This window comes from Bubalus bubalis, chromosome 6, assembly GCF_019923935.1.
Source record: "Bubalus bubalis isolate 160015118507 breed Murrah chromosome 6, NDDB_SH_1, whole genome shotgun sequence".
NCBI classification, from domain to species: domain Eukaryota; kingdom Metazoa; phylum Chordata; class Mammalia; order Artiodactyla; family Bovidae; genus Bubalus; species Bubalus bubalis.
This window is the reverse complement of record NC_059162.1, coordinates 9,406,463-9,421,009: the sequence shown is the minus strand read 5'-3', so window position 1 is coordinate 9,421,009 and position 14,547 is coordinate 9,406,463. Positions and strand designations below refer to the sequence as shown.

At 48.9% G+C, this 14,547-nt stretch overlaps 1 protein-coding gene across 2 annotated transcripts in view; it reads left to right on the top strand.

The window, feature by feature from the left end:
• VANGL2 (VANGL planar cell polarity protein 2) overlaps positions 1–14,547 on the top strand; it is a 53,461-nt gene that overhangs the window by 16,998 nt on the left and 21,916 nt on the right. The window contains exon 2 of one of the 2 annotated variants that reach the window (XM_044944133.2): positions 5,688–5,862. The gene's annotated coding sequence lies outside the window, so the exon portion shown is untranslated. Of the gene's footprint in view, positions 1–5,687; positions 5,863–8,530; positions 8,838–14,547 lie in introns of those variants that run through there. The other variant, XM_006047548.3, reaches the window with a different exon arrangement.

The window sequence follows — 14,547 nt, the reverse complement described above, 5'->3', positions numbered from 1 at the left end:
TTAATTTGCTGTATGATTCTGGTACAATGAGTTACCTGCTCCACCCCTATTTCCTTATCTGTAAAATACAGAAAGATCCCTTTGACATCAAGCATTCTAGTTTATCTCCTCTCATACTCTTCTCCTTTCTGTTTCACTAGACAACATTTACTGCTGACTCTAACTTACTGAGCCAAGTTCTGGGTGTCAAAAGATACATTAGGCACTGCTTCTTTCACTCCAGAAGCTCACAGACCAGCAGGACAGAGAGAAAAGTAAATAGAAAATTACCATAGAATGTCGTAAAATGCAGAGCTCTGGGAGTGCAAAGGAGGCTCTCTGGGGAAGGGAACATCTAATTCTTGTCAGGAAAGTAGAGGAGGAGTCAACAAGGAGACGTAGGGCATCCCTGAAGTCTCCAGTGGTAAAGAATCTGCCTGCCAATGCAGGAGATGTAGGAGACGTGGGTTTGATCCCTGGTTTGGAAGATTCCCCTGGAGAAGGAAATGGCAACCCACTCCAGGCTGTAAGCGTTGGACACAGCTAAGCACACGTGCACAAAAAGAAGACCAAAGCCGAGTCCTGAAGGACATACAGAATCTCTAGGCAGAGAGTGGGGGGATGAGATATCAGGCAAAAAAAAAACATGATGTAAAGGGAGTACTTTGTTTTAGTTGCGAAGACTTTTGTGATACCATGTAAAGGCAGAGGCAGTAACAAAGCCTCAAGCTGGTAGATCAGTTGGTGGGTCTAGTTAGAAAATGTGCATGTTGCAAGTTTGAGATTTGAATACACAAGGAGCAATAGGAGATAAGGCTGGAGGGGGAGACTCAAGGTCCTTACACGGAGCGCCAAGAAGTTTTGACTTCATCTTGTGGACAGTGGGGAGTCACTGAATTGTTTTAGGCAATGGAGGGGTAGACTGATTTCTCTTTCAGAAAAATCACACTGGCAACAGAGAGAAAGATAGAGTGGAAGGGAGTGATCCAAGTTTGGAAGTGAGAAAGGTCTGAATAAGCCAAAGGACTTGGGATGGGGGAGGGAAGATAATATGTTTCATTTAAACCTATTACATTTAGTGGACCCAAAGAATAGGCAAGTTAAAATCTCCTAGAACTATGAGCTTGATGTTCAGAAGAGAGATCTGGATTTAGGAGCATCAATAAAAGACCCTGATGCTGGGAAGAATTAAAGGCAAAAGGAGAAGGGAGTGGCAGAGGATGAGATGGTTAAATAGCATCATCAGCTCAATGGACATGCATTTGAGCAAACTCCAGGAGATAGTGAAGGACAGGGAAGACTGCGGTGCTGTGTCCATTGGGTCACAAAGAGTTGGATACGACTTAGCGACTGAACAACAACAATAAGTAAGTACTGATTGAAGCTAAGGGAGAGAATGACATTACTTCAGGAAAGCATTTAAGGTAAGGAGTCAAGGGGCCAAAGGCTGCATTCTTCGAAATATAGATATGTGAAATCAGGAAAAGGGGAGTTATTGAGAGGAAGGCTGGTTATAAGGAGCTGAAGAGTGAAGGATGGGGGTAAGGAACCTATTCTTTTTTTAAAAATTGTAATCGGAGGATATTTGCTTTACAGTATTGTGTGGGTTTCTACCATACAACACGTGAATCAGCCATAAGTGTACACACAGCCCCTCCCTCTTGAACATCCCTCTCACCTCAAATGCCATGCCACACCTCTAGCTGTGACAGAGCACCCTGTGCTGTAAAGCAACTTCCCATTAACTATCTATTTTACATATGATAATGTGTGTGTTTCAATGCTACTCTTTCAATTCATTCCATCCTCTCCTTCCCCCACTGTATCCACAATTCTGTTCTGGGTCTGCATCTCTATTCCTGCCCTGCAAGCAGGTTCATCAGTACGGTTTTTCTAGATTCCATATGCATGCATTATTAGTTTTTCCCTCTTTGATTTACTTCACTCTGTATAACAAGCTCTAGGTTTATCCACCTCACTAAAACTGACTCAAATTCGTTCCTTTTTATGACTAATATTCCATTGTATATATGTACTACATCTTTACCCATTCATCTGTTGATGAATATCTAAGTTGCTTCCATGTCCTAGCTATTATAGATAATGCTGCAATGAACACTGGGGCACATACACCTTTTTTGATTACGGTTTTCTCAGGGTATAGGGCCAGTAGTGGGATTGCTGGGTTATATGGTAGTTTTATATGAAACAGAAAACTCTATTTAGTTTTATAAGAAATAGAGGAAAACCATAGAATGGGAAAGACTAGAGATCTCTTCAAGAAAATTAGAGACATGAAATGGGAATATTTCATGCAACGATGGGCACAATAAAGGACAGAAATGGTATGGACCTAACAGAAGCAGAGGATATTAAGAAGAGGTGGCAAGAATACACAGAAGAACTATACAAAAAAGACCTTCATGACCCAGATAACCATGATGATGTGATCACTCACCTAGAGCCAGACATCCTGGAATGTGAAGTCAAGTGGGCCTTAGGGTTAATCACTACGGACAAAGTTAGTGAAGGTGGTGGAATTCCAGTTGAGCTATTTCAAATCCTGAAAGATGATGCTGTGAAAGTGCTACACTCAATATGCCAGCAAATTTGGAAAACTCAGCAGTGGCCACAGGACTGGAAAAGGTCAGTTTTCATTCCAATCCTAAAGAGGGGCAATGCCAAAGAATGCTCAAACTACCGCACAATTGCATTCATCTCACATGCTAGTAAAGTAATGCTCAAAATTCTCCAAGCCAGGCTTCAACAGTACATGAACTGTGAACTTTCAGATGTGCAGGCTGGATTTAGAAAAGGCAGAGGAACCAGAGATTAAATTGCCAACATCCACTGGATTATCAAAAAAGCAAGAGAGTTCCAGAAAAACATCTCCTTCTGCTTTATTGATTACACCAAAGCCTTTGACTGTGTGGATCACAACAAACTGTGGAATATTCTTCAAGAGATGGGAATACCAGACCACCTGACCTGCCTCCTGAGAAATCTGTATGCAGGTCAGGAAGCAACAGTTAGAACTGAACATGAAGCAACAGACTGGTTCCAAATCAGGAAAGGAATCCATCAAGACTGTATACTGTCACCCTGCTTATTTAACTTATGTGCAGAGTACATCATGAGAAATACTGGACTGGATGAAGCACAAGCTGGAATCAAGATTGCTGGCAGAAACATCAATAACCTCAGATAACGCAGATGACACCACCCTTATGGCAGAAAGCAAAGAGGAACTGAAGAGCCTCTTGATGAAAATGAAACAGGAGAATGAAAAAGCTGACTTAAAACTCAACATTCAAAAAACTAAGATCATGGCATCCGGTCCCATCACTTCATGGCAAATAGATGAGGAAACAATGGAACCAGTGACAGACTTTATTTTCTTGAGCTCCAAAATCACTGCGGATGGTGATTGCAGCCATGAAATTAAAAGACACTTGCTCCTTGGAAGAAAAGCTCTGACCAATCCAGACAGCATATCAAAAAGCAGAGATATTACTTTGCCAACAGAGATTCATCTAGTCAAAGCTATAGTTTTTCCAGTAGTCATGGATGGATGTGAGAGTTGGACTATAAAGAAAGCTGAGCACCAAAGAATTGATGCTTTTGAACTGTGGTGTTGGAGAAGACTCTTGAGAGTCCCTTGGACAGGAATAAGATCCAACCAGTCCATCCTAAAGGAAATCAGTCCTGAATATTCATTGGAAGAACTGATTCTGAAGCTGAAACTCCAATACTTTGGCCACCTGATGTGAAGAGCTGACTCATTGGAAAAGATACTGATGCTGGGAAAGATTGAAGGTAGGAGGAGAAAGGGATGACAGAGGATGAGATGGTTGGATGGCATCACCGACTTGATGGAGATGAGTTTGAGCAAGCTCCAGGAGTTGGTGATGGACAGTCTGGTGTGCTACAGTCCATGGGGCTGCAGAGAGTCGGGTATGACTGAGTGACTGAACTGATGGTAGTTTTATTCCTAGTTTTTAAAGAAGTCTCCCACTGTTTTGGCTATATCAGTTTACATTCCTACCAACGTGCAAGAGAGGAACCCATTGTTTAGAGAACACAGGATGATAAGAAAATAAAAGAGAGGGCTGAAGCAAGAAGAGGCTGCAGAGTGGTGGGAGATGTTTTATTTTGCTACTAGAGTTGGAAGTTATAATCGATATAGGAGAGCCTGGGGATAAGAGTTGGAAATGGGAACGGACAGGATCTAATGAAATATGGAGGGATTAGTCCTAGGCAGGGGAGGTGGGGGCATTCATTGTGCCAAGAAAGGAGGAAGAGTATCACAAAGAGTTTGATTTAGTGGTTCTCACATTAGTATCACTAAGGTAACTTACCTGGGACTTCCCTTATGGTCCAGTGGTTAAGGATCTGCCTGCCAACGCAGAGGACATGGGTTTAATCCCTGGTCTGGGAATATCCCACATGCCACGGGGCACCTAAACTATGTTTTACAACTACTGAAACCTAGCACCCGAGAGCCCCGTGCTCCGCAACAAGAGAAGCCACCGCAAAGAAAAGCCTGTACACCACAACTAGAGAAAGCGCTCATGCAGCAACAAATGCCCAGTGTAACACACACACAAAACTGCTGATAGCTGGGCTACAACCTGGATGTTTCTGGTTTAATTAGTCTGGCATGGGTCCTGGGTATTGGTATGTTTTCAGAGCTTCCCTGGTGATTAAAATCTGCAGTCACGGTTGAGAACCACTGGTTTAATTATAGGCAACTTTTAAAACTGGTGATAATAGGATGGGATCTGAGGAAGCTCACACTTGATAAAGATTGGACGAATAGGGAATAGTAAAGCTTGGGGGTAGGTGAGGAATAGAGGGGCTTCCCAGGTGGTGTTAGTGGTAAAGAACCCTCTGGCCAATGCAAGAGACAAAGAGACGTGGACCAATCCCTGGATTAGGAAGACCCCCTGGAGGAGGGCATGGCAACCCACTCCAGTATTCTTGCCTGGAGAATCCCGTGGACAGAGGTGCCCGGTGGGCTATGGTCCATAGGGTTGCACAGACTCGGACACGACTGAAGTGAGTTAGCACACACATGTGCATGTGGAATAGAGAAAGAGAAGGAAAGTTAGATGGGAAGGAAACCAGTACTAACTTAGTGACTTTTATGTGACATTCATGTGGATATGAACGAGGTTTGGTCCTTGTTCTCAGAGAGATCAGGAGCTTATCTGAAAGAGACTCCTCACAGCAAACCTATTACATCTCACAGTTCTTAATCAAGTATGGGCTTTTTATTAGTTAGTTAGTTTGTTTCCTTTTTCACCAAAAGTGAAAAAAATCCAGTTATTTCACAATACAAACTGGGTCTGGAAATACTATTGTAAGCACTGAGACTAGCCTTTCTAGGAAAGTGGGTGCTGGGGAGAAAGCACGAGATAACCTGGGAGATTGAACTGTCTCCAGTTTTATCAACAGGGTTAAAAAGATGGTGGTTCTGGTCCTGCATGGGGTACATTACTGGGGTTCCCTGTACCTGGGAGGTAGCTGATATTATTAATCACAGACACTGGAAACCTTTGATGGCTATTCTATAGGCTGTGAATTCCATATCTGGTCAAGATACTAAGGATTCCTCTTTCTAAGCAGTGAAGCTGGGGAAAGGCCCTACTTTTCACCAAAACTGAAGACCTAACCTTTGCCACTCTGGTACGGGCCCTTACTTCCAGCAACAGCTTCACCTGCACGGAAAGCACACGCTTCTTCAGCGCTGACCCTTCCTTGGAGAGTGTCCACTGCCATGTCTTGAGCCCTTTGCATCTCTGCTGGAGACTCAAACTTCCAGGGTTCCGGAGGGGCCTGTGTCGGCCTGCCCCAACCCTGCTGCCTCAGGCCCATGAGCTGGTAAGGAGTTGAAAGGATTACTACTGAGGACCCTGGCTTTTGTCTGGATGCCCCCTTATTTAATCAAGATTCACCAAAGCACCAGGAATCCCCGAGGCACATAAGAGAATGGGGACGTTTGGCTGGGTGTGGACTGGGGCACTATGGCTTTGCTCGGGGGTTCCTTCTGTTACCTTATTAGTTCTATTTTATATGCAGAAGTTGAGGCTTGAAGAAATTAAGAAACTTGCCCACGTGCTCCAAGTTAGGAGCTGTGCATTTGGAGTCCAGTCTGCTCCACTCTGTTGTCCTTCAGGCTCCTGACCCTCCTCTGTCACTCTAGGTTGACCTCTTTGGGAAATCCTGTCACCTCAACATTCTCCTCCCTGCTAAAGAATTAGACTAGTTCCCTTGGGCCCCAAGGTGCATGGGCCTCTTCTTTGGGTCTCCATTTCTTCATTCTGTGAATTAAGGATATGTGAAGTCCAGATGGGCTTCCATCCTAGGGGTTAGGGTGGAGGGCAGTTCAGAGCATAGACACATGGGACACACACACACCAATCAGATTTAATGTCGGACCTCTCCTCTGTAATCCAGTGGTTTCGTTACAGAGCTAAAAGTGAAAGCCCCCGATGTCATCCTCAGAGAGAGAAGAGGGATGGAACTTATTCCAGTTTGATGCCTGATTTCTGTTAATCCTGAAGCTTCATTTGTTGACATCCTGACTTAGGTTTCAAGCTTTAGGTGGGAAGAAACTACAGAGTTATCTGTAATTCTGGCACCAGAAGTCACGTTTCCCATTCTTTGGGCCCTTTGGAGGTCTGTGAAACAGGCTACTGTCATGTTGAACACAGTTCACAGTAAACCTGCTGGATAGTCAGCCAGGGCTGTGGCAGCTAGGGCAAGCCTAACACTGTGTCAAATTACACACTTGCTGCCCAGCACGGGGGTGTGGGGGGTGCTCTGTGCAGAGCTGGTAGTACCCTAAGCCTACCTCCCTTTATCCTTCCCCAGCTCTCCTGCCAGCTATCCCCCATACAGCTAGCTGGTCATGGGCACTGCCAAGGCCCCCAGTGCAGCCCAGGGCCTGGCACGTGATAGGCACCCAGAACATGAGCACTCAGAGGCATGCAGGGACTTGGGTACCTGAAATGATGAATCTGCACATTTCATGTAGTCTTGGTGCTGAGTCACTTGCTGACCTGTGATGTGGGAAAGAGGATGAAGAAAGGCAAGTGTTTGGGTGAAGAAGGGAAGTGTATCCTAAGGCTCTCTTAAGACCTAAAGAATGACATATTGGAATGGTCACAGTGCAAGGGACAAAGATGACTCTGTTCTCATCTTTGGTCAGGTTAGAATGGATGACCAAAGGGAATGAGATTAAGTCTCAAAAAATTTTTTCATCAGAGAGGAGAAAAATCCCCAAACAAGTCAGGTACAGAGTCTGGGAGTCTCCTACTCTGAGACTTTTAATCACAAGGTTGGGTGAGAAGGTATCAAGATTGGAAGCCAGAGGATGTTGAGATGTGGAGAGACCTTGCCCTGCTGGAGAAGTGTGCAAAGGTGTTTTGAAGTATTACTATTCTAAGTAAGTGGAGAATTGCACACAATACTAATGATTTTGTAACAATACTTCCGTTTTCACTCACTCCAAGGGCTACATAGACTTCTCACAAACCCAGACTTTTATAATGGGGTCAGTCTCTTTGGGTTCAAAGCTGTTATGACCCAACTTCATGAACCTAACTGGTTTCTTGGCGTACTCTAAGGCAGGAATGACTGATTATGTTGGATACTGGTGATACCCTACAATCCTTGGTGTAGTGCTATGAACTCCAGGATATGTGAAACCCCTGGGGACGAGAGCCTTGCCTGCTTGGGGTTAGGGACCCGACAGGCCAACGCATTTTTACACTTGGAGGTTTCCTGGGAGAAGGGCCTCTCTCCCCGCCATCCAAACTCCCGGGCGCCCTCGTCGTCCCCCCCTCCCCCACTCCCCAAGGGCAGGGTTCCCTTTGTAATTAATCTCAACGCTCAAACCAGAGGGGAGGAAAAAAAGTGTTAATGAGAGAGCATCCCAGACTGACTGGGCGGTCGCCGCTCGCAGCTAGAACACCAAGTAATTAAATTATTTTGGGAAGCGGGGGGGACATGGTGGTGACAGTGTCAAAAAAACTCCCGTAGGAATGGCAAGAAGGGAGCGTTTCTCGCCAGTAATTAAAATCAAGGATGACTTTCTCTTCTCGCAGCCCTCGGGGGGTAAAACTCAATCTTTCCACGTCCCCGATTCCACTGCATTTCGTGTAGCCGGGTCTGTGGCACTAAGAATTGAACATCGCCATCCCCGAGGGTCTGGGGGCTAGGTCTCCCGCAGGCGGGTAGAGGGAAACAGCCCCAGGAGGGGATGCGGGCTGGGCCCAGGCCAGGAATCGAGGCATCTCCCAGACCCCGTCCTGGGCCGGGGTCACAGCCCCGCTGCTGATTCCCAGGATCCTGGGGGGCCGCCGGGCATCTGGATGCGAAAGGCTGGGGGGGAGGCGCCGACTCGGGGAAGAGCGGGGCCGCAGACAATGGACGCGGCGGCGGGCGGGCCGGCGGCTGCGGGAACAGCCGGGAGGCGGCACCCGGGAGCGCGCGCTCCCCCGCCCCCTGCACCCCCTCGGCTCCCGTCCCCTCCCCCTCTGCCCCCTCCCCCTCCTCCGCGGGCTCCCGATCTGATTCCTGATCCCTGATTCCTTGATCCGTGGTCCCGCCATGGGAGCTTGAGCGCCCCCCATTCCCCTCTGGCCCCCTGCCCCCGGGGCCCTGAGGGGGAAGAGACAGCGGTCTGGGACGGAAAGGGGGCGACCGGACTCAGGAGCCCCCCTCTACACCCCCCAACGTCCGCGCTGCCCGTCTACGAGCGCGGAGTTCGGAGCGACCCGAACGCTGCGGATACAAAGGCGCCGGGCCGAGCCGGGCGCCGGCCGAGCCCACCCGGCAGTTCGCAGCGGCGGGTGAGTGCCGGGCCGCGGGGGCGCGAGCAAAGTTTGAAAAAAAAAAAAAAAAGAAAGAGGGACAATCATGCAAGGGGCCAGGGGGTGCCCAGCCGCGGAGCGAGCGGGGTGGCTTATGGGGAAAGGGGGCGTGGGGTAACCCCCTTCCGGTCCATCCCCCCACTGCACAGCGGAGTGCCCCCCAACTTTGGGGAGAGGAAGGGGCGCTTGGGGAGGGGGCGGAGCCCGGGCCTGGAGAGCCGGGGACTTTCCTGGGCCCGGGGCCGGGGCGGGGGCCTCAGTGTTCCCAGGGGAGCCGGTTGGAGCTGGAGACTCGGGAGTGTGTGTGTGTTGGAGGTGGAGGCAGAGGCAGTGCAAGGATCGCGGTCTGGAGGTACTGGAAGGCGAGGATGTTTAGGGGTGCATACCCACCTCAGGAGTGTGGGGAGGACCCCGGGCAGGTATGCGTTCAGGGCATGAGGTGGAGTCCCGGGAGCCGCCCGAGGAGAGTGGAGGGGGCGTGTGTGTGGCTCGAGGATGGGGCTGGAGGCTGGAGACCCCGGCACTGTGTTCCGGGGCCCAGAGGACAGGCGCCGGCATCCTTCTCTCCACTTGTCTTTACCCGTCTAAGGGGCTGTGGGCTCTGCATCTGTGAGTTTTAGAGGCTTGGTGAAGCATCAGTGTGCGTGATTCTTTTGTTTTTGTGTATGTGTGCGCCTTGACATGCTGCGTGTCCCTGCAGGTGGGCCCCTGGATTTGGAGATGAAGGTGTTTATCTGTGCCTGAGTGTGTGTGCATGCAAGGAGCAGCTGATCATGCATGTGTGGTGTGTTTGGATATGTATTTATGGGTATACTCTGGGGAAGGGGTGTGTGTCTCTGTGTGTGAACTGGGGAGGGGTTTATGGGAAAGAGGTTCTGAGGAAGGTGGGTGTGTAAGAGCAAAATAGGGTGTACCTGGGTAGGTGTGTGTACACCTGTGTACTAGAAAGAGATGTGAGTGAATCTGTGTTCTCTTGTGTACGACCTGTGTTGATAGATAAGTGCCACCGTGTGCCTGCTTTAGGTGGTGTGTGTATTTCTGAGTGTGTGTTGGGGGTACTGCCACTTGGCTCTGCAGGCGGATTTTCTTGGCAGGGAGCCCAAAGGGAGGGCTGTCTGGAGGGGTTCTGAGGCTTCTTGGATGCCCTGCGCTAGTTTTGAGGGTAGTGCCTTAAGTATCTGAGACCCCTGAGGTACCTGTTTTGGGAAATGGGCTTTTCTAGATAAAGGTTGTGTGTGTGGTGGGGAATACAGAATAGGGATTTGGGTTGTAGTCCAAGGGGAGTCTGAGGGGTTGGAGAAGTCAGGGGAAAGAATCAGAGGGATATCCTCTTATTCCACCTTATAGGTTGGGTTCTTGTACTTGGAGAGGCCACATTCTTGGCTTCTTAGCCCATGTTCAGCTCCCCTCAGGCTCCACTTGTCCTATAAAGCCACCTTGGAGTTGGCTGCTTCAGAGCCCACTCAACTCTGCCCTGCCTCTGGGACCCTACAGTTCCTGAGGAGTCTGGGGATTCTGGTATGGGATAGAGGCGTGGGAAGGAGCACGCCTGGAGGGATGAGACCTGGTCCGGACATCTTCGGTTCTCTGTTGCACGGGGTTCAGAAGGTGGCATGGGAGGTCTGGGGAGAGCAGAGGGGGATGTTTTTTCAGGAGTTTGTACAGATTTATCCTCACAGTTTTCCCCTTTTTCCTGGTGAGAAGCATGATTGGGATGGAGATGCGATCTGGGGCCAGGTCTGAGGGTGATGGATAGGGGGCTCAACTTGCCAGGAGGGCGGTTGTCCCTATGTCGAGGAAGGGGCAAGCACCCACTGAGGGCTGTTTTCTCTCTGTTATTATTTCTCTTTTGGGATGAAGGGGAAGGGTAGGCATGCATGCCTTGTTTGCACATCTCACACTCAGTCATTTCCCTCTTGGTGCCAGAGGAACTGGTCAAGGCATCCAGCTTTAGAAGCTGAGACTGAATGCACAGGCCCGTTAGGGTCTCTGGGTAATTCCATAATGGGAGTCCTTAAGGGGCATGTGCAGTTGGAATGTTTGCATTTTAGCCCCCAGGGCTCCCCACCTTTCTTAAGTCCCCCTGATAAGAGCAGTAGGAGTTAGAAAATGGGTGGGGCAGAGAAGGAAAAGACTGGATTAAAGAAATGCACGATTGCCCCAAACCTGACACCCGTCCGTTGGGTAAGGTCCCCAGGGGCGAGTGCGGCACTTGTATCTGGACGGTGTGCTCTGGGGTGCCTTGTTTGCTTCTGTCCTCTGATCGAATGCATGATATATTATACTGGTGCGTTTGGGGGGTGGGGAGCTCTTCCAAGGAGGAGGACTTGTGGTCAGACCTTAGGAAAGGCTGCCTTTGAAAGTACTTCACACTGAAACTAGTGGTTGAGTTGGCCCCTCCTCCCACATTGTCTTGCTCCTCCCCTCTCTCTCCCTAATTCTTCTGGGGGCTGACCTCTCTGGTATGCCCCCCTCGGCTCCTTCTGCTTCTTCAAGATCTGAGAAAGGGTACCCTTCCCTGGCTCTAGAGCAGGACAGACTTTTATTTGCTCATTTGGTTTCCAAGACCCCTTCCCGTCAAGAAGGCATGAACTTGACTTATATAGAAGCTTCCAGCAGAACAGGGAAGACATCTGGGACCCCCACCCCCATCCCCTGAGTTTGCGGATCTCCAGTCTTCTTTGCTGTTTTTCCCCTGAGCATCTCACACTGTGAGGCCAAAATGAAGAGTCCAGCAGAGTTGGCTGGAATTAGGACTTAGATGTGTTAGGACATTGGGCAAGTTCTTAAAACCCATTCCTTAGCCTCTTAGATGTCTTAAGACACCATCTTCCTACCCCAGATTGGGCCTCGTGCCTGGGTGTCAGCTAGCTGTTAAATTCTGGTTTTGCCACTTCCTAGATCTGAGACCTTGGATAGACTAGATAACTTTTGAAGCCTCACCTGTAAAACGGAGTTAATAATAGGCCCGTCCTCTTAGGTTTATGAGGATTGTGCGTGTGTGCTAAGTCACTTCAGTCATGTCTGACTCTTTGGGATCCCATGGACTGTAGCCCACCAGGCTCCTCTGTCCATGGGGATTCTCTAGGCAAGAATACTGGAGTGGGTTGCCATGCCCTCCTCCAGGGGATCTTCCCTACCCAGGGAAGGAACCCGTGGCTCCTGCAACTGCTGCGCCGCAGGCGGATTCTTTACCACTGAGCCACCAGGGAAGCCCATTTATGAGGATTAAATGAAGTAATAGAGAGCACTTCGCACAGTGCCTGGCACTTGGGATGCTCTCACCAAGTGATAACTGGAATGGTTCAGGTTCTGATGGATGATTAGTAAGGGAGCGGGCTCTGGGTTGGAGGGGAGAACTAGACTTTGGTTCTGCACTTCTGGCAGACCATGTTGGGCACTGCCTATTCTCTGCCAGGTGCTGTGTGAAGTACAGGCATGGAAAGGTGAAGAAGATGGGCTTTCACAGGGGAGATGTGCATAAACATGCTGATTCATTGTAACCCCCTGAGTAGTATATGGAGGTGTGTTGAGGAGGCTACCAGAGCATGGAGCAAAAGTGCTTGGTCCAGGTGTGGGTGGCAGGGAGACTTCCCAGGGGACATGTGCCCTTCACTGGAAGTTTTTGTTGTTCTGTCGCCCAGTCATGTCTGACTCTTTGTGACCCCGTGGACTGCGGCACGCCAGGCTTGTCTGTCCCTCACCATCTCCTGGAGTTTGCCCACGTTCATGTTCTTTGCATCAGTGATGCCATCCAGCTATATTATCCTCTGATGCCCTCTTCTCCTTCTGCCTTCAACCTTTCCCAGCATCAGGGACTTTTCCAATGAGTCGTCTGTTCACATCAGATGACCAAAATACTGGAGCTTCAGCTTCAGCATCAGTCCTTCCAGTGAATATTCGGGGTTGATCTCCCTGAAGATTGTCTGGTTTGATCTCCTTGCTGTCCAAGGGACTTTCAGAAGTCTTCTCCAGCACCACAGTTTGAAGGCACCAGTTCTTTGACATTCTGCCTTCTTTATGGTCCAACTGTTACAACTGTACATAACTGTACGTGACCACTGGGAATTTTTTAACTGAGGTGAAATTCACAAAACATAAAATTAGCCAGTTTATTGATTTATTTTGGCTGCACATGCAACCTGTGGGATCTTGGTTCCCCCATCAGGGACTGAACCTGCACCCTCAGCAGTGAAAGCACGGAGTCCTAACCACTGGACCACCGGGGGATTCCCTAAAGTTAGCTGTTTTAAAGTGAACAGTGGCGCTTCGTACACCTATAGTGTTGTCACTGCCTCTTTCTGAAAACACTTTCATTATCCCCAAAGGAAACCTGTATGCATTAAGAGGTTGCTCCCCGTTCCTTTTCTCCCAGCCCTTGACAAATACCAGTCTGCATTCTATCTCTATGGATTTACCTATTCAAGGTATTTCATGTAAATGGAATGGTGCAATGTGTGACCCTTTGTGTCTGATTTCCTTCACTTAACATAATTTTTTCATGGCTCATCCACATTAGAGCATCATAACTCCACTCCTTTTTGTGGTTGAATGATATTCCACTGTGTGGATCAAACTTTGTTATTCAGTGGTTAAGTCATGCTCGACTCTTTGCAACTCTGTGGACTGCAGCACGCCAGACTTCCCTGTCCTTCACTATCTCCCAGAGTTTGCTCAAACTCATGTCCATCGAGTCGTTGATGCTATCCAACCATCTCATCCTCTATTGCCTTCTTCTCCTCCTGCCCTCAATCTTTCCCAGCATCAGGGTTGTTTCCACTGAGCTGGCTCTTTAAGTCAGGTGGCCAAAGTATTGGGGCTTCATCTTCAGCATCAGTCCTTCCAGTGAAGATTCAGGGTTAGCCCTGAGGGTCCACCTTAGCTGGATTTAAAGGATGAGTTAGGCAAGCAGGGAGGGACTTGGGAGGGCGCTGCAGGTAGAGGCTGAGCACGAGTAAGAAGGAGCAGGGGTGCCAGGGAGCCACACGCAGTGGCTGTTACTGGATCCTGAAGTATTAACTGGGGGGTTGGCCTCAGTTTTCCTGCCTATGAAACGAAGCCTTGTGTGGTGGGTGAGGTTGGAGGTATTAGGGAGAGGAGAGGCTGGGATGTTATTGGTGTTCTCAGAGTCTGGGTCGCAGATGGGACTTTTAAAAACTTGCTTTCTTTCCTCCTTCCTGGGCAGCTCCCTCCTGTATGCATCTGCCGTCTTCCCTGTGGGTATCCATCTTCTTGTTTTACTGGGCACTGACTTTCCTTCTCTCTGAATTGACCTGAAATTTCTCTCACAGTCTCCAGGTGGGTAACCCTGTTCATGGGGAGATTTTGATAGCAGAGATGAAGGAAAAGGCCTGGGAGTAAATCCTACTCACACCCATTCCCCAGAAGCCTTCCCTTTTTTTAATCCTGTCTTTTGCTGATCTGGCTTGGGCAGCCTTCTGTCACCTCTTCTCCTGTGTTCTAGAGGGAAATGAGGTGGGTCAGGAAGAATCCCTCCATCCTTCTCTCCACCCTGCTTGGTACAGAGTAGAGGCCTGGTATGGCCTCTACTTAGTTTCCAAGAGCACTTTGGAAATTAGGTGTTGCTGTGCCTGTCTGATGCCCCTGGCAAGGCTGGTAATTACAGACATGACAGCTGGGAACGGGCTTGGGAGAAGCGGCTTAGAATCAGCAGAGCTGAGGATATCCT